At 38.1% G+C, this 22,997-nt stretch overlaps 1 long non-coding RNA gene across 2 annotated transcripts; it reads left to right on the forward strand.

The window, feature by feature from the left end:
• The first annotated feature begins 1,053 nt into the window (after nucleotides 1–1,053).
• Nucleotides 1,054–20,389, forward strand: LOC128132255 (uncharacterized). 2 transcript variants are annotated; one of them, XR_008230484.1, is made up of 4 exons: nucleotides 1,059–2,155; nucleotides 11,639–13,616; nucleotides 13,684–17,026; nucleotides 17,636–20,389. It is a non-coding gene; the product is annotated as an uncharacterized LOC128132255 (long non-coding RNA). The 2 variants fall into 2 exon arrangements; XR_008230483.1 differs by having other exon boundaries at nucleotides 1,054–2,155; nucleotides 13,684–20,389.
• The last annotated feature ends 2,608 nt before the right edge of the window (nucleotides 20,390–22,997 follow it).

Genomic DNA, 22,997 nt, shown 5'->3' on the forward strand with positions numbered 1-22,997 from the left:
GCTTTTGGACATTTTAAAGATGTTTTATTATGAACTAGTTTATAACCCGTGGGCACCACGGATTAGAAAGATAAAAATAATTTTAATTAATTTATAAGGTAATTATTGAGCAATGATAAAAAAAATTAATAATTTAATAAATTAGAAAATAGATATTACAAATAAATTTTTTGTTGACATGTTTGATATGTGTAAAATGGAGGAGTGAATTAGTGGAAATTTAATTAATGAGGAAAAACCTTAGAATGACAAGTGACAAATAATTAATGTGAAACTCTAATTGATTGACACGTGGCAAATGTGCTACTCTTTTATTAGGTAGAGAGATTAAGATATATGTGGTGATTTTACTTTACCTTTGTCAATTGATTGTTTTGTAATACCTCTAGTATATTATGACACTTTAAACATTTTTTAATTGTTAAGGACTAGATTGTTTGGAACATTTTTCCTTAAGTTGTTGTACTTGAATGATTTTAACTGAAAATCTTTTATATTTCACATTGTTTTCAGAATTTTATTTAAGATGACTATTTCAAATAGTTCCTAAAAGTGTTTTTACTAATACACTCACAAACCCTAAACCATTCTATCTAAGATTTTTCAATGTAGTAACGTACTTTGGCAAAATGACTATAGCCTCAACCGAACGGGTGCAAAATGTGAAATGGCAAAAGAAATAGTTAATTAATAAATTAATTAAATATTGATGTAGAAGCCGTAATCATCTCATCACTATATAAAGATTGACGATACAAATGTTACTTTAAATGAAAATTTCCTTTGCAAAATTGATGTTATATATATCGTATTCAACTGTAATAACAAAATCGTAAAAAGTGGAACTATGTAAAATATTTTTATTTAGAATAATATAAGTGAAATGATTTCAATTATTGATCCTTAATAGATCTTAATTAAGTTCAAAGGACTATAATCGTCATAGTTATTTTAAATAATTTTTTTTTTATTTTGATACAGCTCGAATATTCAATTTATTATTGGTCCACGTCCTTGTCTGTTATGAAAAAAAAAAAAGTAAAAGTAGACACCCCCAACTAACTTTATTCATACGAAAAGTGTGACAGCAAAAATTAAAAATATCACACACTAACACACACATGCAACCACACCCACACCCTACATCAGATTTCTAACCGAAAAATTCGTCAGAATACAATTCCCCTGATCCCCCTCCCCCACCACTTTACTTTTACAAGCCCCCATCCTGATCCTATATAAATCCAATCCTTGAAGCTTCATACTAATATACTCTACACGCAAAGCAAATTAAAACGCTAGATTTCGATTATGTTGCAGCAGGTGGAAGCTTCCAAAGGGATCGCATTGATCCGTTTTATAATTATTAACTCAATCTTTCTTATTCGTATCATGATATATATATATATATATATATATATATATATATATATATATATATATATATATATATATATATATATATATATATATATATATATATATATATATCCCATCCATTGGAAGCAGTTTAAAGATTTCGATCCGAGTTTATAATTTGGATCATGCGATCTCTTTGGAAGTTTCCGTCCGTGCATGGTGTTTCATGTTTCTCCTTCTTCCTACCTTCAATTTGATTCAAAGGTCATCATCGTTCCTCTCTCTCTCTCTAAAAAAAATGTAATACGTACAGGTTCGTTTTTCGTAGCTATGATTTACTTTTGAACATGTTTGATTGGAAAAATTATATTCTGCAAATAAAAAAAGTGATCGAAATTACGCTTATATAGATCCATTTTGCATGAGCAATTAAATCATATTTTGCAGGCCGACCAACTGATGCAGTTTTGAAACCCGAGAAACATAAGAAAGCATTCATCATATATATATGAATGAAAATAAATAAATACATTTTAAATTATTTTTTATTTTTTTTTACGTTTGTTCTGCTAATGAATTGTAATTTACACGACCCGAAGGTAGAGAATTTCATGTTATGATGGTGCAGTTTTCTCGCACATTTGATGATTATTCCATTCTATCTGCTAATTGACGTATACATTCATGATCGATGCATATATGATCTGATGATAGGAACTTGATTGTGTTTTTGCAACTTTTCTGCTCTTTGCAAATTGCAAACGATATGTGCTTTCAATTCCTTCCTAAATTCCAGGTATATACTTTTACTTACAACCCATCTACCTTTTGGCCAAATTAAGTGTACCACCAATAAAAACAAAATAGATACAAACAACTATATTTCTATTTTTATTTTTCTTAATCAAATTACATTATCATAAATTTTGTAGATTTACAAACTACAATGACATATCAGGTTTGTTTGTGATTGTATTATTCATTTACTGCGGTTTGCCACTCTTAGTATGTATTTTTATGTTTTTAAATTAAAAAAAAAAACTATATATGGAATTTCGATAATAAACACTTTTTAATTAGTTGGTCTATCCTTACCGATTTCAAAGAGCTTATATATAAGAGATAAAACCAAATTACACTTTTATCTTTATTGTAACCTTAAAATTAGACTCCTTTCATACCAATTGTTTCATATATGATGATTGATGAATGAGAATAGTCTAGTGGTGATCAATGGTGTCACGTAATCGCCCATGGAACCGAAACTGCCATTTTTGTAAGTGGAACTGATGTAAGTGGTTTCGGTTTTAGTTCCGTAAGTATGGAATTGATTAAGACCCGTTAGACAATTCTTCAACTTGCACACATAGTTCCTTAAGTTTCAATATATCTCTTGCAATACATGGATCAACAACTTGAGTTGATGAGGACAGAGGAGACACACAAGCTACGTGTTAAGTAGAAGGAGCTTATTTGTTTTGTAAAGTAGTATTTGACGAACTATTGGGAGTGTTTGACAACTCCACATCGAATGGTAGCTCCACCTCTACTTGCGTTTCCTTCTCATTCCCTTCATATGATTTAAATATCGTAATAGGTAGGTTAGTGATCCATTGAATCATAGTAACCTCATCAAAAGTTATGTCTCTTAAGACAGTTACATTCTTCATCTATGAACACCATATGTTAGACATCCAAATGGTCTCAACTTTGTGTAGTTGGAAGCTTCTCTAGATCACAACTTAATGTGATTGTTCTTCTTAATTACACGTGAAGGAGATCAATTGACAACATAACAAACAATTTAAGTTGCCTTATCCCAAACTGAGTTTAGCAACTTGGAGGTTGAGAGCATGCATAATACTTTCTCCATAATTGTGGGATTTATATTTTTGACAAAACTATTTTGTTGTATTTTGTTTCTCACTAGGTGATAATGAGTAAACCCTTCCTTTTGGTAATAGTCATTGAACTTTCCAATACAAAGATATTTTACTTCAAACCATATACTTTCCAATTTCTTAACTTTGAGAAAAAAACTCTGTTTTGCTTTATAAATAAATTGGCAATGACAGGGAGCACATAGAAATCTACATATCCATATGTTATCCTTGCTTGTCCCCGTAGGTCTGAGAGTATGTAATCACATGGCCTTTTTGTTGTGTGTTTCTACTTCCTATTCTTAGACCCTATCTTCCAACTAGGTTTCATAGTTATAAGGCATGATGCGCAACTAAATTCCCATTAGTTTGATGACATACTCTATGGAGAATTGTCTACAAAACATCAATAAGTGGTGGTGACACCACTTTACTCATCAATCTGTTTTCATTCTCCAACCTAAACACATCAGGTGGTGAGTAAAACCATTATCTTGTTAATATGGAGGCATAGGGTCCATAAAATGAAATAAAAGTAAGGGGAGAATGAGAAGCTTCAGTCACCAAGTAGTGATCACCAAAGAATTAATCGCTAACGAGAACATGACAAAAAAAAATGAAATCGTCATAGAGAGAAAATAGGTAGAAAGAGAAAGTAGTTTCTAGCGGCTTCTTTGAGCTCAAATATTAGCATAAATGGAATTACTCAATTGATTTGCAAGAAAATGAAAAGATGATTTATATAGAGAACAAGAAAATGCAAAGAAAGTATGAGACCTTCATACATGAATTTGGGAGACAAGACTCAATTGTGTTCTTGAGAGCTTATAACATTGAGCTCTTAGACTTCGAGGAATCAATAAAGGATTCAATGTTAGTGCGTGAAGAAAATATATTGAACGACAAATCTACTGTGTTCCTAAACTACTCCTAATTCTACCTATGTCTCCGATGAGACTTGAACCCTCAACCTCTAGGAGGGAGGACAACACCCGATACCGTTGGGTAGAAGCCCTTTGGTAATAATTAGGGATGTGTATTATTTGGTTCGTGGTTTGAATTATGAATTTGATTTATGGTTTGAGTTATGATTTAATTGAATCTGTACCAAACCATACCGAATTATCAAATTTAGATAAATAACTTTTTTTTTATTAATTAAAGATTATATTTCTTTATACTTTAAAAATTAAATGTAAAAGTTGAAAACAAAATTTGTTATTTCATGGTTCATAGATAAATCAATTTTCCAATTCCAAAATCCTAAAAGATTATTTCTTTAATTCATTCTTCTCATCTTTTATTATGTTTACTTTGAACCTTTATATTTGATATTTTATATTTGATATTTATAGTTGAAACTATAAATTTTATGTTTCAAAAATTCAATTTTGAATTTAACTTTTAGCCTTTAAATTTGGTTTTCTTAGTTTCAAATCTAATTGTAATTTGGTTTTTAGTTTGGTCTGGGTTGCCTTGAATTTGATTTGGTTTGGTTTTTGGGTTGCACCCAAGAAAATTTTAAATCGAAGAAAACTAAGAAACCATAAGCCAAATTGAATCCCACCCCTAATGAGAATATTTATGATTGAATTTTTATGAGTAGGTGACGGTGGGAATCATTCACACTCAAGTAAACCTTCCAAAACCAAATTTAAAAAAAAAAATCGATATTACCAAAAGTTGCAATAAACCAAACAATATGGTACTATAGACCATCCAAGGAACATAAAATCCCATAAGTTCAAAGTGGAAGGATTTAAATTTCAAAAATCCAAAACAAATAATCCAAATGTACTTTAAATGCTAATCAAAAGTTGACACACAGTAACAACTCAAAATATGATAAGACCACATGCCAATTTCATAATTTATAACTCCCAAAACTGTTGGTTAAAAACTCAAACTCATGAGTAGTAAGCATTTAGCATAACCCTTAGCATTTGTCCATTCTAATAAACTATTCACAGTGAATCATCACACAAGATAAAGGCAGGGGCGGATCCAAGGGGATCCCGGGGTAGCCCGGGATACCTCTCAAATTTTTTTCGGTAGTGTAATTTTTGTTTACGTATCCCTAAAAAAAAAATCGGTATAATGTATATATATGCATCCCTCCACTTATAAACACAAACAAACAATTGGTCTATTTGTTAAGGCATTGGTTTATTCAAGCAAAGGTCTCGAGTTCTATTCTTGCTTCTTACATATTCTTTGTTTATTTTCCCAACTATTCTATCCCACATCGCTAAACACATATAAACTCAACCATTTTTTCTATTATATAAACATGTTATGCTCATGCTTTATTTGATATCTACTTTGAGTCCCACATCGATTCATGCTTATATACACAGGGGATTTGTAGAATATCACTCACAACCCATTATTTGAGTATTCCTGTGAATATCAACAATTAATGTCTTTACAAAATAAGTTTCATGTAATACAAAAATAATACTTATAGTAACCACTTGCATCAAAAATAGCATACGAATCAATTTAATCATAATAACAAAGTGTGTGTAGGGAAATATACTCCTAATAAACTCACCTTGATATTTTCTAATTTATTTTATGTCCCTTCCATCTTAGAATATTTCAAGAACTTAAATGTCACCTATGAGTATCAATATATGTATCAAAAACCCTTAAATGGTCTATTAAGTCACTTATTAAGTTATTAATTCAAACAGTAAAGTTTTATAGTTTTAAGGTCTTTTTTAAGTTCATAGTAGAACATAAGAGAAAATGAGACATGATTTGGATATCCTATGCAAATGTTATGGACAAAGCAAGATTTGGGGACAATATATTACTCAACCGGATCTGGCTTTGCCTTGGTCCTGACTCGACCGAGTCATCTCTAGCTCTATACAACTCAAAATCGAGCAAAAATGACTTCTAGGTTGTCCAAATCTATCTAAAATCGCTATATATATATATATATATATATATATATATATATATATATATATATATATATATATATATGTATATATATATATACACACACACACAATCACTTCCAATGACTTTAAGTACTAACATACTTATAACATGGTTTAAGACTAGATTAACATCTAATCTCTTATCTAAATTGAATTTATGACCATACTAACTGGAATATTATGAAATAATGATGTGTGTGAAACAAACTAGTTTTAATCCTACTAACTTAGACACAAAATAAACACACGAAAGACAGTGTACCTATCGATTAGTAATATAGTTCAAGCAAGTAGGGTATCAAACACAGGGAACAGTAAACAATTAAAATAAATGCTAATATTATCTAAATAAAACAAATAACAAAAAGGGGGGGGGTTTTCTCTAGTTTTACAAGACTAGAAACTTAATTAGAATAACCAACGCACAAATTAACTAACTAGCAACTAAAACAATTAATTACCAACTAAATTCAATAGTAAAGAGGACTTCTGTTTAGGTACGACTCATTTGTTCCCATGGATGATTTTAATGTATCGGATTAATTTTTCATTGGCTACCGATTAAGATAATTAGGTTCACGTTCGCTATCCCTAATTCTTAGAAAACAAATTAACTCAAGCAATGGCCGTTGTCTAAATTAACGGGTTTCCTAGATTATTGATTCGGGTTAAGTAAGACTTGTAGTGGTTAACTAAATTGGCCCTTCAATTAACCTCTTGTCGATGTTCATCAAACAAGCTTACACATTAACTTACCTATCTTCTAGTTAATTCTAGTTTCACGTTCGTTATTCCTTGACATACAACTATGTGGTCACAATAAATCATATGAAATTAATAACTAAGAGATGTTCATACAACTTAATTACTGATTTATTAACAGGAGAATAGTTATTGTCAACACATAAGGTTCTTTAACAAGCTTAACAAAACATAATTACCAATTAAAATTAATCCTACTCAAATAATCAATCCATGTTCACAAAATTGTCTACCCTAACAGAAGAATAAGTTTTTAGCTCATGATTGCAGTAAACATAAACTCAAAAACAAAATCAAAGTATGTAAACATGATTCAAATCAAAAAGTTACTAAGAATAAACCAAAATTGTCTTGATTCTCTTCACAATTGAATGTAGGGTTGATTCTTCAGTTCCTCACGACCTAGCAGCACTTCCAATCGTTTCTCAGCCTCCTAGGGTTTCTCTCCATCCTCTGATATTGATCTGAAAGTCCCTTTATATAGATTTTCACAAAACAGAGGCTACTCGGCGAGTCCAGTGACCTACTCGGCGAGTCCGTCACTTAAAACCCGTGCACGACAAGTCAGCGCGTCCAAAATCGCGAAAGTTCGATACGACTCGCCGAGTAGTCGACCCTAATCGCCGAGTACGTTTCGAATCAGCATTTTCTCAAAACACAAAATCCGTCCGAAATTGTGTCTACTTTTCAGAACATTTTGAATCTATTCAATCGGAGTTACGGTTCATGAGATATGGCCAAAACACTGACGAGGGGTCAAGCTGTCCAGCAACATCCTTCTTTCTTCAAAATCCAAGATCCAAGCGTCCAATCGCTAGTTCCGCTTCATTTTCCTTTCGAGCATGTCATTTTTGCTGAAAAATGAAATTATAAACTAATTAAGCACCTTTTGTTCATTAAAAGAGACAAAAACAACATAAAGTATTAAGATAATGCATGAATTTTATAACTAAATATGCCCATATCAAATAACATCACTTCCAATGAGAACAACCTCAAATGAGGCATGAACTCATAAATAGAAACAACCTAGTTTTTTAATATCGTTAATCACATCCAAATTACTTCTAACGGTTCCTCATGGATACTAACACATATACATTTACTTTTTTATTTTCCAAAACATGTTTTTAAATAGATTCAAAGTACAAATATGTTGATCTAATTGTTTATAACACTCAAAACTTGTATTGGCTTAACATCACAATATTTTAATGAGTTCCATTGACTTAATGAAAAGATAAAACCATGGAAGATGCTTGATAACTAATTTACGCCATAAGTAGCTTGAAATGTTCTGTTGGATCAAATAACATGTTTACAAGCAAATGGTGGATTATTAGCTTAAAGTTTGATTTGAAATATGCATTTAGCTTTGAAATACCTTGCTTCCATAAAAATATATATCACTACAAAATACACTATTATCCTAAGTATGAAATGATATGAAGGAAAGTATTCTAGTGTTAAACAAGATAAAATTAACGAGAAACATCCTTAGAATTATCCTAATGAAATGTGTTTTGGATTTAGGTTTCTTCTCCCTAAACCTTAGTTTGAGATTTGTGAATAAGTTGAAGAAGATGATACATCCTTGAGTTGTTAACCACTTCCATTTAATATTAAAAAGGAAAAATGAAAAAAATACACAAATATATAGTGTTAGAAAATAGGGGATGAATAGATTGCTTGGATTCTCTGAAAGTTGTGATTCACTATAAAATTGAAGTATTTCGATGGTACAGATCGAACACTCAATTGGATGAAATTCAAAGAATGAAATCTGAGAATGTATGTGAAAATGTGATTCAAGATGTACCATAAAAATGACCAAAAAACGGATATATCATTCTTGTCTGAAAACTGTCAATAGACAGTTACAAACTGTCATAAAACTACCAAACTTGTCATTAAACGGATCTCAGGGAAAAAAGGGTCAACTTTCTCAATTGCGTCAACTTTTCGCTTTTGGTCAACAAATTTAATCCTATAACACTTAAATAATATTGATGATATAAAATCACCAACAAACCTCCCCCATTTAAGTGTAATCCTGATTAAACTTAAAACAAAACATAAACAACAACAAACTGATGCATAAATGAAATGTCGTGACGATTGAATTTCATATTAGTATATTACTCAATCAAAATATTCGAATATCATGGTGTCACTAAGGATTGAACCCTTTCTATTCAAAGTGAATACGTGAAGGTAATACACACACCAGTTTACATTCTCATAATTTCTAACTTTACACTATATTTTACTTGCTTGTGTCCCATCCTTCAATAAGCATATCAAAGCCAAGTCCCAACTTCTTGAAGCAGCTAAACTTCATGCTTATATAGGTAGTTATTTTATTCTTGCACCTGCAAATGCAATTTTTCAAAGAACTATTAAGAAATAAATTTTCAACCTCCTTAACTTGCAGTACTGAACACATACCTCGGGATGATCATAAAAATGTGTTCCAGTCTTCAAATATCAAGCTTTCCACATTGAATTCAACATCTAATATTGCATTAGATGGGAATTGGGTATCTTAATATAAAATTTTTTAAGTGGACTTTAAACCCATCCCTATAGCCGCCTTGTGCACAAGATCTCTTGCTAACCCTTTGGTTAGATGATCGGCTAAATTCAACTAAGTTCTTACAAACTCCATAGATATCACAACAGTCATGATGAGCTAACGAATCATGATATGTCTAACACCTAAATGTCTACACTTTCCATTGTACACTTGACTATAAGCCTTAGCCAAGGTTGCGACACTATTACATCTGATAGAAATGGTAGATATCGGTTTAGGCCATAATGGAATTTCATAAATCAAATTCCTTAACCACTCAGCTTCCTTACCAGCAGCATACAATGCAACAAACTCAGACTCCATGGTTGAGCTAGTAATATAAGTTTGTTTCTTAGATGCCCAAGAAATGGCACCTCCTCTAAGAAGAAACACCCAACCACTTGTAGAGGAGTGATCCTCTAAGTCGTTCATTCAATTGGCATCTGAATAACCTTCCAAAACATAAGGATATCCACTATAAGTTAAACCATAATTCATGGTCCCTTTCAAGTACTTGAATACTCTACTCACAGCTTGCCAATGATGTGAACTAGGATTACTAGTATATCTACTAAGCCTTCCCACAACATATGCTATATCAGGCCTAGTACTAACCATGGCATATATTAAATGTAACATCCCGAAATTCAGGTAAAGCTATTTAACCCTTCTCGTTTTCCCAAGTTGTCAAGTTAAGTCCTTTAAGTAAATGTTAGGCATGTGAGTACGCTAGGCGTACTGAGGACTACGATGCGCGTACTCACGCGCTTATTTTGGACGCGGACTCTCCTGGATACGCTGGGCGTAGCGATCCCAGGTGAAAACCCTAATTTGGGGCTTGTACACTATAAAAGGAATGCTATGGCCTTGACCTCAGCCTCCATTCCAGAGAGTGAAACCCTAAAAGAGTGCCCTCCTTCGTTTCTAGCTAGAGTGTTGGTATTCTAAGCTTCTAAGTGTCATTTCAAAATGGTGGAAGAGAAGAAGAGGCTATTTTGGAGGCTAGAAGCTTGTAGGAAAGAATAGATCTGAGCTTTTTAGAGGTTGGAGCTTCTTCCTAAAGTAAACTCAAATCTTGTCTGGTTATTTGTCTTGTGTGCTTCTTCACCCAAGATGGAGACTTTATGAGCAAATGGTCTCCATTGGCCTAGATCTATCATATTTCAGGACTATAAGTGTTGTTTGTTCATAAAAATGCAATCTTGGACGTAAATATGGAGCCATGCATGAGATCTAGACCTTTGGAGGGAAAAAGGAAAGGTGTTAGAGGGTGTAGGGACCTTTACAGGCATTCAAAGGCTTAAAGGTTCCGACTTTATGGAATAAGAGGTTGTAAGAGAGTCAGATCTGGAAGTTGAAGGAGTGTCTTAACCGTTTAAGACCAAAATCTAAGAAATGGCTGAATTGGGACTTACGCTTAGCGTAACTCTCAGTACGCGCAGCGTAAGGGGTTGAGGCCCCGATTGTGGTTCGCTGGCGTACGCCCCGCGTACACAGAAGGTACGCGCCGCGTACTGCCTTCTATTGGCTTTTGTTGACTTTTAGGGTTTTGGTCAACCTTTGGACTTTTGGGTCAGGGAGGGGTAAAATGGTGTTTTACCCTTCTGTAGAAATTATAGAGTGGATTTAATCTAGCCTTTGAGAGCCATTATTTATTTGAGAGTATTGTTATGTGTTTAGGCGGGGACTAGACCAGTGTGATCGAGTGCGAGACTATCTGAGATACCGAGGTGAGTCTTCTCACTATACTGTACCTGGAAGGGTACCAAAGTGTGACCGGAAGGTCTTAGATGCTATGAGATATATGCGCTATATGCTGATATGTGATATGTATGTGTTATGTATGATATTTATGATAAGGACCGGAAGGTAAAGATGATATGGACCGGAAGGTCAAGAGGACATGGACCGGAAGGTCAGGAGGTTACGGACCGGAAGGTCGGTACGGGTAGGACCGGAAGGTCTACATGGATTCGAGACGGAAGTCCCCTGAGACACTTGGACCGGAAGGTTCCACAAAGTTATGGCCTGGAAAGGCGTATGTGTTGTATGTGGTATTTTGGGGAACTCACTAAGCATTTATGCTTACAATGTTGTGTGATGTGTTTCAGGTACCAGTGAGGATCGCGGGAAGGCACCGGCTTGATCAGTATACACACATGAGGAGTTTTATTTGTTATGATCTTGGGATGTGATGTTATGGATTTTTATGTGATACAATGACATTTTATAAAAATTATTAATGAAAGCGTGTTTTTTAAAATGTGAAAAATTGTTTTGAAATTTACGTCGTTACAAGTTGGTATTAGAGTCTTGGTTTGAGGGATTCGGGTGCAACTTCGGATGTATCTGAACTCAAACTGAGGATTTGAGAAAGTTTTTCATAAATAAACATTTTTTCTAAGAGAGTAAAAGATTTTGGAAAAAGGCAGAACGGAGCAGTGTGTACGATCAGTCAGCGCCCGAACGGTGATTTCCCAAAATATCTTTACATTATGTGTTATGAGATATGTTATGATATGATATGCATGCTAGAGTAGGCTAGGTATTCATATTAGGACTAGAGTGGCCTGATTTGTGATGCCTTAGCCTAGGAAGATTTCTGCTGCTTGAGAGTAAGTAGATAACAGTGAGGAGCTTATGAGAGATCTGCCGAAGGGTAGTCTATGATAGCGAGGTGTAGAGTACTTGTGATCTGGGATCCAAGGAGGAGGACTTGGGGTGAATACTGATGCAGTGTGGGCGGTAGTATAAGGGCCCGTACTACCAAAGACACCGTATCAGTGCGCAGTCCAAGTAAGAATCCTTAGGGTACTAGGGAAAAAGTAAGGATGTCTAATCGAGTGCAAGTATGATCGAGCGGGTCTCTGATATTCTATGTTGTATTTCAGAGAGACATCACGGTTGGGACACGCCACACACCGGAGAGCAGTGGTGTTAGCAAGGAGGAGATCCGCAGACTGATTCATGAGGAGGTGGCTGCTGCCATCTGAGCTGAGGTTCCAGAGATGTTTGGATCTATCAAGACCACATTGATTGAGACTTTCGATGAGCGGTACGCAGCAGTGACTGAGGCTGCGGTTGCTGCAGCTACTGTCGTCGTTGCTGCTGCCAGGCCTCAGGGAGGTGACTCGTTGTTGTTTCGGGAGTTCAGCAACACGAAGCCACCAGAGTTTGATGGGACATAGGATCCGATCGCTGCGATGAGATGGATTTTTGATATCGAGGGATGCTTCTACACTTGTTCATGTCCGGAGCATCTAAGAGTACGGTTCGCACTAAACCAGCTTCGCTTGAGAGCGAAGGACTGGTGGAAGTTCATGACGGCGATCTTCACTCTTGCGAAGATTTCTGAGGTGACCTGGGAGAGGTTCACCACCATGTTCAGAGATGAGTATGTTCCCCCTGTGGAGAGGGAGCGGTTGGCTTAGGAGTTCTTGACCCTCAACCAGGATACTGATTCAGTTACTGTGATTACCAGGAAGTTTCATGAGAGGGCGATGTTTTGCCCTGAGCAGGTGTCTACCGAGCAAGCACGCATGAGCCGATATTTGAGCATTCTGAGGAGGGATATTCGGGAGTTTGTATCGAACTCGACTTATTGGACATTTGCTGAGCTTCAGGAAAATGCCCGGAAGAGGGAGATTGAGTTGGAGACATAGGCCGGGGAAGAGGCCGAGTCTCAGGGGGTGGATAGGCGGCCGACACAGTCGCAACCGGCAACCAAGCACGCAAAGCCCGCCGATTCGAGATCTGGAGGCCAGAAGGGCCGCACTTGCGGAAAGTGCGACAAAGGACACGATGGGGTTTGTCGATCTGGTGCTTGCTACAAATGTGGCAAGGAGGGGCATATAGCCAAGAACTGCCCCAAGGGATTCATGGTTTGCTTCCATTGCGACCAAACGGGCCATAGGAAGGCCGAGTGCCCGCAGCTGCGAGGAACAGCACAGGGAGCACAACAGGGATATGCCCCTGCCGCCGTGCGTGCTGCTGAGGTTCCGCCGGTGAAGGCCGAGGCACCGAAGGCTCGCGGGAGAGCCTTCCAGTTGACAGCGGAGGAGGTCCATGCAGCGCCTGATGTCGTGGCTGGTATGTATTTTTTTTATTTATTTATGATTGAGTTTGAGGTGTTGTGCTTATATTTTGACATGCGTAGGTACTTTTCTTGTGAATTTTGTACCTGCTTTAGTGTTATTTGACTCAGGTGCGAGTCGGTCATTTGTTTCCTTGGCATTTAGTCAGCACATCAGTATCCGATGAGAGGCGTTGAGTCGACCTCTGCGAGTTTCTATAGCTAACGAGCAAGCGGTGTATGCTACGGATGTGATTCGAGGATGTATACTTGAGATCTTCGGTGTGGAGTTCCCGATAGATCTGGTCCCGATTGCGATGGGGGACATATGTGTCATACTGGGCATGGATTGGTTGAGCCGATTTGGAGCTGTTATAGACTGCGAGCGTCAGTTGGTGACGATACGAGACCCTAGTGGGGGAGTACTTACGGTGTACGGTGAGGGTACCCGATGTGGGTCAGCGTTTTGTTCGGCTGCCAGAGCGAGACAGAGTTTGCAGCAGGGCTGCAGCGGGTTCGTAGTTTATGTGATGGACACACGAGTGGCCGCTGAGAGGCCAAGTTTGATTGATGAGGTTCCGATAGTGTGCGAGTTCCCAGATGTTTTTCCCGAGGAATTGCCGGGTGTGCCTCCCGAGAGGCAAGTAGTGTTCCGTATCGATTTGGTTCCGGGGGCAGCACCTATCGCCAAGGCGCCATATCGCCTTGCGCCACCAGAGATGCATGAGTTATCCTCGTAGCTTCAGGAGCTGCTGGGGAAAGGGTTTATTAGACCGAGTAGCTCACCTTTGGGAGCGCCAATCCTTTTTGTCAAGAAAAAGGATGGTTCACACCGGTTGTGCATTGATTACCGTGAGTTGAACAAGTTGACGGTCAAGAACCGTTATCCGTTACCGAGGATCGACGATCTGTTTGATCAGTTGCAGGGGGCGGCTTGGTTCTCCAAGATAGACTTGAGGTCGGGATATCATCGGATGAGGGTTCGAGGTGATGATATCCAGAAGACGGCGTTCAGAACTCGTTATGGGCATTACGAGTTCGTTGTGATGCCTTTTGGGCTCACCAATGCATCGGCAACGTTCATGGATCTCATGAACAAGGTGTGCAGGCCGATGCTGGATCGGTCGGTGATCGTGTTCATTGATGATATTTTGGTCTATTCGAGATCTAGAGAGCAGCACGAGGAGCATCTGAGAGAGTTTCTCGGGATATTGAGATCGGAGAGGCTTTTCTCCAAATTCACCAAGTGTGATCTTTGGTTATGAGAGGTCTAGTTCTTGGGACACCTCGTTAACTAGGATGGGATATTGGTCGATCCGGCCAAGATTGAGGCGGTTATGAGATGGGAGGTGCCGAGATCACCCACCGAGATTAGAGGTTTTCTAGGGTTGGCCGGCTATTATCGGAGATGTATCAGGGATTTCTCCAAGATTGTCGTGCCTCTCACCAGATTGACCCGAAAGGGTGTTGCTTTTTCATGGGGTCCGGAGCAGCAGACCTCGTTTGAGACACTTCGCTAGAGATTGTGCGAAGCCCCGGTGCTAGCCCTCCCGGAAGGGATGGAGGATTTTGTGGTGTATTGTGACGCGTCGATATCGGGGTTGGGTGTAGTACTTATGCAAAGGGGGTATGTGATAGCATATGCATCAAGGCAGTTGAAGCCTCATGAGGCGAGGTATTCCACCCATGATTTGGAGTTGGGGGCAATGGTGTTCGCCCTTAAGATCTGGCGTCACTATTTGTATGGGGTTCGGTGTACCATCTACACGGACCATAAGAGTTTGAAGTATTTGATGGACCAGCCCAATCTGAATATGCGCCAGAGGATATGGCTAGATGTGGTAAAGGATTACGATTGTGAGATCCTGTACCACCCGGGCAAGGCTAATGTCGTAGCTGATGCCCTGATTCGTAGGGCGGGGAGCGCCCCGATTTGAGATATTTGCATGCGGATGACAGTGATGACTCCGGTGTTGGACACCATTCGGGAGGCCCAGGTAGTGGCTGTGAGACCGGAGAACCGGAAGAGGGAGCGAGTGATCGGGCATGTGTCGAAGTTCATTACCGATAGTCGTGGGCTGATGACCCTTCAGGGTCGGATTTGGGTGCCGTATGCAGGCGGAGCGCGCACCACCTTAATGGAGGAGGATAAATCGAGATTTTCGATCCATCCCGGGGCCACTAAGATGTATTTGGATTTGAAGAAGGATTATTGGTGGCCATGTATGAAGATGGATGTAGCATGGTTTGTTGAGAGGTGCTTAACTTTTCGCAAGGTTAAGGCCAAGCACCAGCGACCACATGGCCTTTTGCAGCCACTTGAGGTTCCCCAATGGAAGTGGGAACAGATTTCTATGGATTTCATCACCAAGTTGTCGAGGACCACAAGGGGTGTTGACGCAATTTGGGTGATCGTCGACCGACTGATGAAGAGCGCTCACTTCCTTGCTACCAGTGAGAGCTTTTCTGCTGAGAGGCTGGCAGAGTTGTATGTGAGAGAGGTGGTATCGCGGCATGGAGTGCCGATCTCGATTATATCAGATCGGGATGTACGTTTTACTTCCAGGTTCTGGAAGAAGTTCTACGAGGAGTTGGGCATGAGACTGCATTTCAGTACCGCTTACCACCTACAGACGGATGGACAGAGTGAGCGGACGATTCAGACACTCGAAGACATGCTTCAGGCATGTGTGTTGGACTTCGGAGGAAATGTATAGCTAACGAGTCGGCAGTGGTACCGTTGGAGGATATCCAGGTGGACGCGAGTCTGAATTATGTTGAGAGGCCTATCGCAATCTTGGATCAGAAGATCAAGGTTCTGAGGAACAAGGAGGTGCCCCTGGTTGAGGTCCGGTGGCAGCATCGGAGGGGGTCCGAGCTGACTTGGGAGCCGGAGTCGGAGATGAGGGAGCAGCATCCGGAGTTGTTTTCAGCATGAGACTTCGAGGGCGAAGTCTGGTTCTAGTGGGGGAGAATTGTAACATCCCGAAATTCATGTAAAGCTATTTAACCCTTCTCGTTTTCCCAAGTTGTCAAGTTAAGTCATTTAAGTAAATGTTAGGCTTGTGAGTACGTTGGGTGTACTGAGGAGTACGTTGCACGTACTCGCGTGCTTATTTTGGATACGGACTCGCCTAGGTACGTGGGCGTACCCAGGGTTACGCTGGGCGTATCGAGCCCAGGTGAAAACCTTAATTTGGGGCTTGTGCACTATAAAAGGAATTCTATGGCCTTTACCTCATCCTCCATTCCAGAGAGTGAAACCCTAAAAGAGTGCCCTCCTTCGTTTCTAGCTAGAGTGTTGGTATTCTAAGCTTCTAAGTGTCATTTCAAGGTGATGGAAGAGAAGAAGAGGCTATTTTGGAGGCTAGAAGCTTGTGGGAAAGAATAGATCTGAGCTTTTCAGAGGTTGGAGCTTCTTCCTGAGGTAAAAAACTCAAATCTTGTCTGGTTATTTGTGTTGTGTGCTTCTTAGACCAATTTCTAGGGTTTTTGGTCCCAAGATGGAGACTTTATGAGCAAATGGTCTCCATTGGCCTAGATCTATCATATTTCAGGACTATAAGTGTTGTGTGTTCATAAAAATGCAATCTTGGACGTAAATATGGAGCCATGCATGAGATCTAAACCTTTGGAGGGAAAAAGGAAAGGTGTTAGAGGGTGTAGGGACCTTTACAGCCATGCAAAGGCTTAAAGGTTCCGACTTTATGGAATAAGAGGTTGTAAGAGAGTCATATCTGGAAGTTGAAGGAGTGTCTTAACCGTTTAAGACCAAAATCTAAGAAATGGCTGAATTGGGACTTACGCTTAGCGTAACTCTCAGTACGCGCAACGTAAGGGGTTGAGGCCCCGATTGTGGTTCGTTGGCGTAGGCCCCGATCGGAAGGTCTACCGGGATTCGAGACGGAAGTCCCCTGAGACACTTGGACCGGAAGGTTCCACAGAGTTATGGCCTGGAAAGGCGTATGTGTTGTATGTGGTATTTTGGGGAACTCACTAAACATTTATGCTTACAGTGTTGTGTGATGTGTTTCAGGTACCAGTGAGGATCGCGGGAAGGCGCCGGCTTGATCAGTACACACACATGAGGAGTTTTATATGTTATGATCTTGGGATGTGATGTTATGGATTGTTATGTGATACAATGACATTTTATAACAATTATGAATGAAAGCGTGTTTTAAAAATGTGAAAAATTGTTTTGAAATTTACGTCGTTACATTAGACAACCAATAGCCCTAGAATATTCAAGTTGAGACACTGGAGATCCTTTATTTAGTAAAAGCTTGAGACTAGGATCTATAGGTGTGCTAACAGGAGAACAATTCTCAAAGTCAAACTTTTTCAATATCTTCTCAATGTAATGAGATTAAGAAATTGAAATCCCATTATTTCCTTGTTTAATTCTTATACCAAGAATTACCTTAGCCTCCCCCAGGTCTTTCATTTCAAAACTGGATGATAAGAATTTCTTGGTTTTATTAACTTCTTCTAAATCAGTACCAAAAACTAACATATCATCCACATATAAACAAATCATGACTCTTTTACCAAAAGTATCAAATTTGCTATATACACACTTGTCAACTTGGTTTAATGCAAAACCATTAGACAAGACAACATCATCAAACTTTTGATGCCATTGTTTTGGTGCTTGTTTCAAACCATATAATGATTTCTTCAACTTGCACACTTTGTGTTCATTTCCAGGCATCACGAACCCTTCAGGTTGTTTCATGTATATTTCCTCATCCAAGTCACCATTCAAGAATGCATTTTTCACATCCATTTGGTGAATCACGAGATTATGTATAGTTGCAAGAGCTAATAATAATCTAATAGTAGAAATTCTGGCAACAGGAGCATAAGTATCAAAGAAATCAATGCCTTCCTTTTGTCTAAAGCCTTGGATAACCAATCCGGCTTTATATTTATCAATTGTGCCATCCACCTTCATTTTCCTTTTGAGGATCCATTTACATCCTAATGCCTTGCAACCAGGAGGTAAATCAGCCAATACCCAGGTATTGTTATGCATAATAGAATCAATCTCATCATGAATTGCCTCTTTCCAGAAATGAACATCCCTAGAAGCGATAGCTTCACTGAAAGTCTTTGGATCCTCTTCAATATTAAAACAATATTGATGTTGAGAAATAGTTTCATTCGTTATTCCTTTAACTAAATATAGTTGAAAATCAGATCCAACAGATTTAGCTTTTCTAGCTCTGGTGCTTTTCCAGTTCAGGTACAGAACTTGCACCACCAGAAACATCTTCAGCTTGAGTAGTACTTTTGCTGGAAGATTGATGAATCATGTCCCTTGGTCTAGGTATAGATATAAATCTTTCTTCATCAAAGATAGCATCTCGTGACTCTATCACTGTGTTTACAGACATAGAGTCATTAGATTCTAAAACATAGAATCTATATGCTTTGGAATGCTCAGCATATCCAATAAAGATATAATCTATACCTCTCTCACCCAATGTTTTCCTTTTGGGTTCAGTGAGCCTTACAACTGCTCTACAACCCCAAACTTTGAGATAACTCAAATTTGGTACCTTTTTACACCAAAGTTCATAAGGAGTACTCTTACTCCTTTTATTTGGAGTGTATTCAAGATGTAACATGCAGTTAACATTGTCTCACCCCAAAACCCTTCACTTAAACTAGAATATGACAACATGGAATTAACCATTTCTTTCAAAGTCCTATTCTTCCTTTCAGCTACACCATTTTGTTGTGGTGTATATAGAGATGTGGTTTGATGTATTATTACAGTTGATTCAAAATAAACTGGATCATAATACTCACCGCCTCTATCAGTACGCAATACTTTTATTAATTCATTTTCATCAAGCTCAACTTGTTGTTTATAAATTTTAAATTTATCAAGTGTTTCAGCCTTAGAATGTAGCAAATAGATATAACAATATTTAGATGCATCATTGATAGCTTATTTTATTTCCTTATTTTTATTAGTTTATTTTAGATTTTTAGATCTTTTTATCATTAATGCATTGTAATTTATTTATTTTTCTTTAGTATGGATCATACCGGGTGCTTATTATGTTGCATGAGATATTTTATAGGTTTTTTCGGTGCTTGTTGCGGTGGCGGGTTGATTGGAGACGAGCTTAGTGGGATCCCGAGACATTATTGGGCTTGGCGGAATCAAAAAGGAAGAATTGGGCTTTGAAAGTTATTGGCTTGGATTATTTGGGCTTGTGAAGATGGATCATAAAATTCAAATTTTGGGCTTGGAGCATCCATTTGGTGGCTAAATGATGATTGGTGCATTTCAAATCACATGGACAAGGAGGGGGACCAAAGGAATCTTTGGTAGTGGAAGGGTGGAGTGGCTTGGTGGACCAATAGCATTACAGCAACATTTGCGCGGGTAAAATTTTCGTCGCGCGGGTGCCTGCGCAACTGCCCAGTTTGGGCATTTTGGTCATTTTTCTTGCCATAACCCTTGGGGATCAGATCTAGAGGCGGAATTCACGTTTTTCCACCATTGGAGACCTGCGAGAAGCTAATTCACGATTTTCCACCATTGGAGACCTGCAAGAGGCGAATTTGGGAGCTAGAAATCATTTCCTTTCATCTTTCCAAATCTTAGGTAGTTTCTTTATGCAATTAGATTATTGTTCTTGTTACTTTGTTGCCATGAGTGGCTAATACTCTTATTTGGTTGACTTTGGCTGAAAACCAATGAATGTTTGTGGGTTTTGAAGGATTTATGTTGATTATCAATTTATTCCATGTTTATGATTCTAGTTTACAATTCTTATGCTTATTTGATGCTTTGATCATGAGCTTAGTATTTGATTGAGCAATGGTTGATTTATTTCATTGATTTTGCATTGGATCATTGAATTTATCTAGAACAAAGGCTTTATGATGGTAGAAATCATCTCTAGCTTATGAATCGTATCTCCTTTATGGATGTGTAAGCATTTGACATCCTCTAGGAATTGGGGATTCCTTCATTCTTAAGGCTAATTGATTTCTTGGGATTAATTGCTTCAATTGACCCTTGATCTTAATTAAGAAGGTGTGTTGTGGGCTTCCCCAACCTCCATACTACTTATGAGGAATCTTGGCATATCATGCTTCATGATTGTTATAACCAATTTGGGATGAAGGATAAGCTTTGTATTAGATCCTAATGATAAACACACAAATGTTCATTGTGTTGAATTGCCTTAGTTAACCAATTATTTCCAACCTTTGAGCATCTCATCAACTTGCTTAATTGCAAGGTTTTTAGTTATTCAATTATTTTAGTTTTCAAGTAATCAAACAACCCCCCCCCCCCTTTTAGTTTAATTGTAGTTATGTAGTTTAAATTTCATTAGTTCTATTAGATTGCATTGGTGATTGAATACAACCATTTCCCCAAGGATCGATACCCCTTTTTACCATTATATTACGTTTATTTAGCAATCAAAGGGTGTAATTTGCTTGGTGGGCTTGACATCCCACCAAAATGCCCAAACTGGGCAGTTGCGCGGGTACCCGCGCGACGAAAATTCCACCCGCGCAAATGTTGTTGTAATGCTATTGGTCCACCAAGCCACTCCACCCTTCCACTACCAAAGATTCCTTTGGTCCCCCTCCTTGTCCATGTGATTTGAAATGCACCAATCATCATTTAGCCACCAAATGGATGCTCCAAGCCCAAAATTTGAATTTTATGATCCATCTTCACAAGCCCAAATAATCCAAGCCAATAACTTTCAAAGCCCAATTCTTCCTCTTTGATTCCGCCAAGCCCAATAATGTCTCGGGAGCCCACTAAGCTCGTCTCCAATCAACCCGCCACCGCAACAAGCACCGAAAAACCTACAAAATATCTCATGCAACATAATAAGCACCCGGTATGATCCATACTAAAGAAAAATAAATAAATTACAATGCATTAATGATAAAAAGATCTAAAAATCTAAAATAAACTAATAAAAATAAGGAAATAAAATAAGCTATGAAATCACCCCAAGCTTAAACCTAACTTGTCCTCAAGTTAGAACAAGACTAAAAATGAGCTCGGGATGAACTATCTAAAAAGGAAAAAGAAAGATACCATAGAACTTGGTCAACATTAGTCAACATGGTCATAATTAGTCCTTCAATGGACCCTACGCATCTTCAAAATGTTCCCCGCTTTAGAACCATAAACCACATTCTCAACCACTTGATGGGCGAATAGATCACGGCTGGATGCGGTCGCGGTGTGCAAGACAAAGGAAACAGATATGCGCCCAGTGGGGGCACTTTAAATCACCAATGTAGACCATAGTGCATGAAGGAAAGGCGCCTCTTCACACACTATGATTCCTACATTTGTCAGGCCAAAGTGTATAATAACGAAATAGGGTTTTGCAGCACGGCCTCCGGGCAAACATCCGAAGGCTTCTCCCTTGTATTGTCCTTTACAGTCTACTGTCTCATCGTCGGGGCCTTTTCTCACCAAAAATCAAAAATAAAATAAAATAATAAAAACTCTACTTAACCTAAATCTAAACCTAACAACCTAAATCTTCAATCTTGAACTTCTGTTATTGGTTCTTCAAGCACATTCGTTGCTTGACACTTTTTTTTTTTTGGAATCTAGATATATAACATAAGTCTTGAACTTGGAATCTTGTTCTTCTTTTTGTGTTGCTCTTTTTTTCTTCATTTTTCTTCTTTGTTTTTGTTGCTTTTCTTGAATCATCTTTAATAGGCTCTTATTTTCTTCACTTTTTCAAATTTCTTCATTCTTTGTGTTGCTTCTTGGAAGGTCTAAGGAATTTCACCAAGTAACATAGGACGGAGGCTAACATGAACACCTAATGATCATTGACAATGTGCCAAGATCAACTAAAAAGGGTGGGGAATGACTCAAAAATGGGTGTTACCAAAAAGACTTGGTCCCAAAAGATGTGAATTAGGGGACCCACTTCAAAGTTCATCAAGCACCTCAATGCAAGGTTTGATAAACAAAATCTATCTAGCTATCTACTCTAGACTCCTAAAAAAAATAACCTATCCTAAAAAGGCGGTGAGAACCTAACTAAGCAAGGCTCAGACGAGACTCGGGAGTACTAAGGGGTACTCCCTCCAAAACCAAGATGCGAGTCTTCAAGATCTTCAATGTCTTCAAAACACCTTACCGGGCTAGTCTTTGCTCGCACACATTGGCATGACCAACCACATCCCTCCGCACCTAGACCCAATCAAGCTATCTGCATCTGACCCCCACACAAGCGGTCTCAAAGTGGTCTGTGAGGCTCAAAATGTGTCCCATTTATCAAATACAAGGAATTCCATATCAAGACCCGGAACCAATCTATGATTCAATACTTATGACTCGGCGCTATGGTACCTGTAGGGATGAGAAGACAAGAGAG

This window comes from Lactuca sativa, chromosome 2 (genome assembly GCF_002870075.4).
Source record: "Lactuca sativa cultivar Salinas chromosome 2, Lsat_Salinas_v11, whole genome shotgun sequence".
Taxonomy (NCBI): Eukaryota; Viridiplantae; Streptophyta; class Magnoliopsida; order Asterales; family Asteraceae; genus Lactuca; species Lactuca sativa.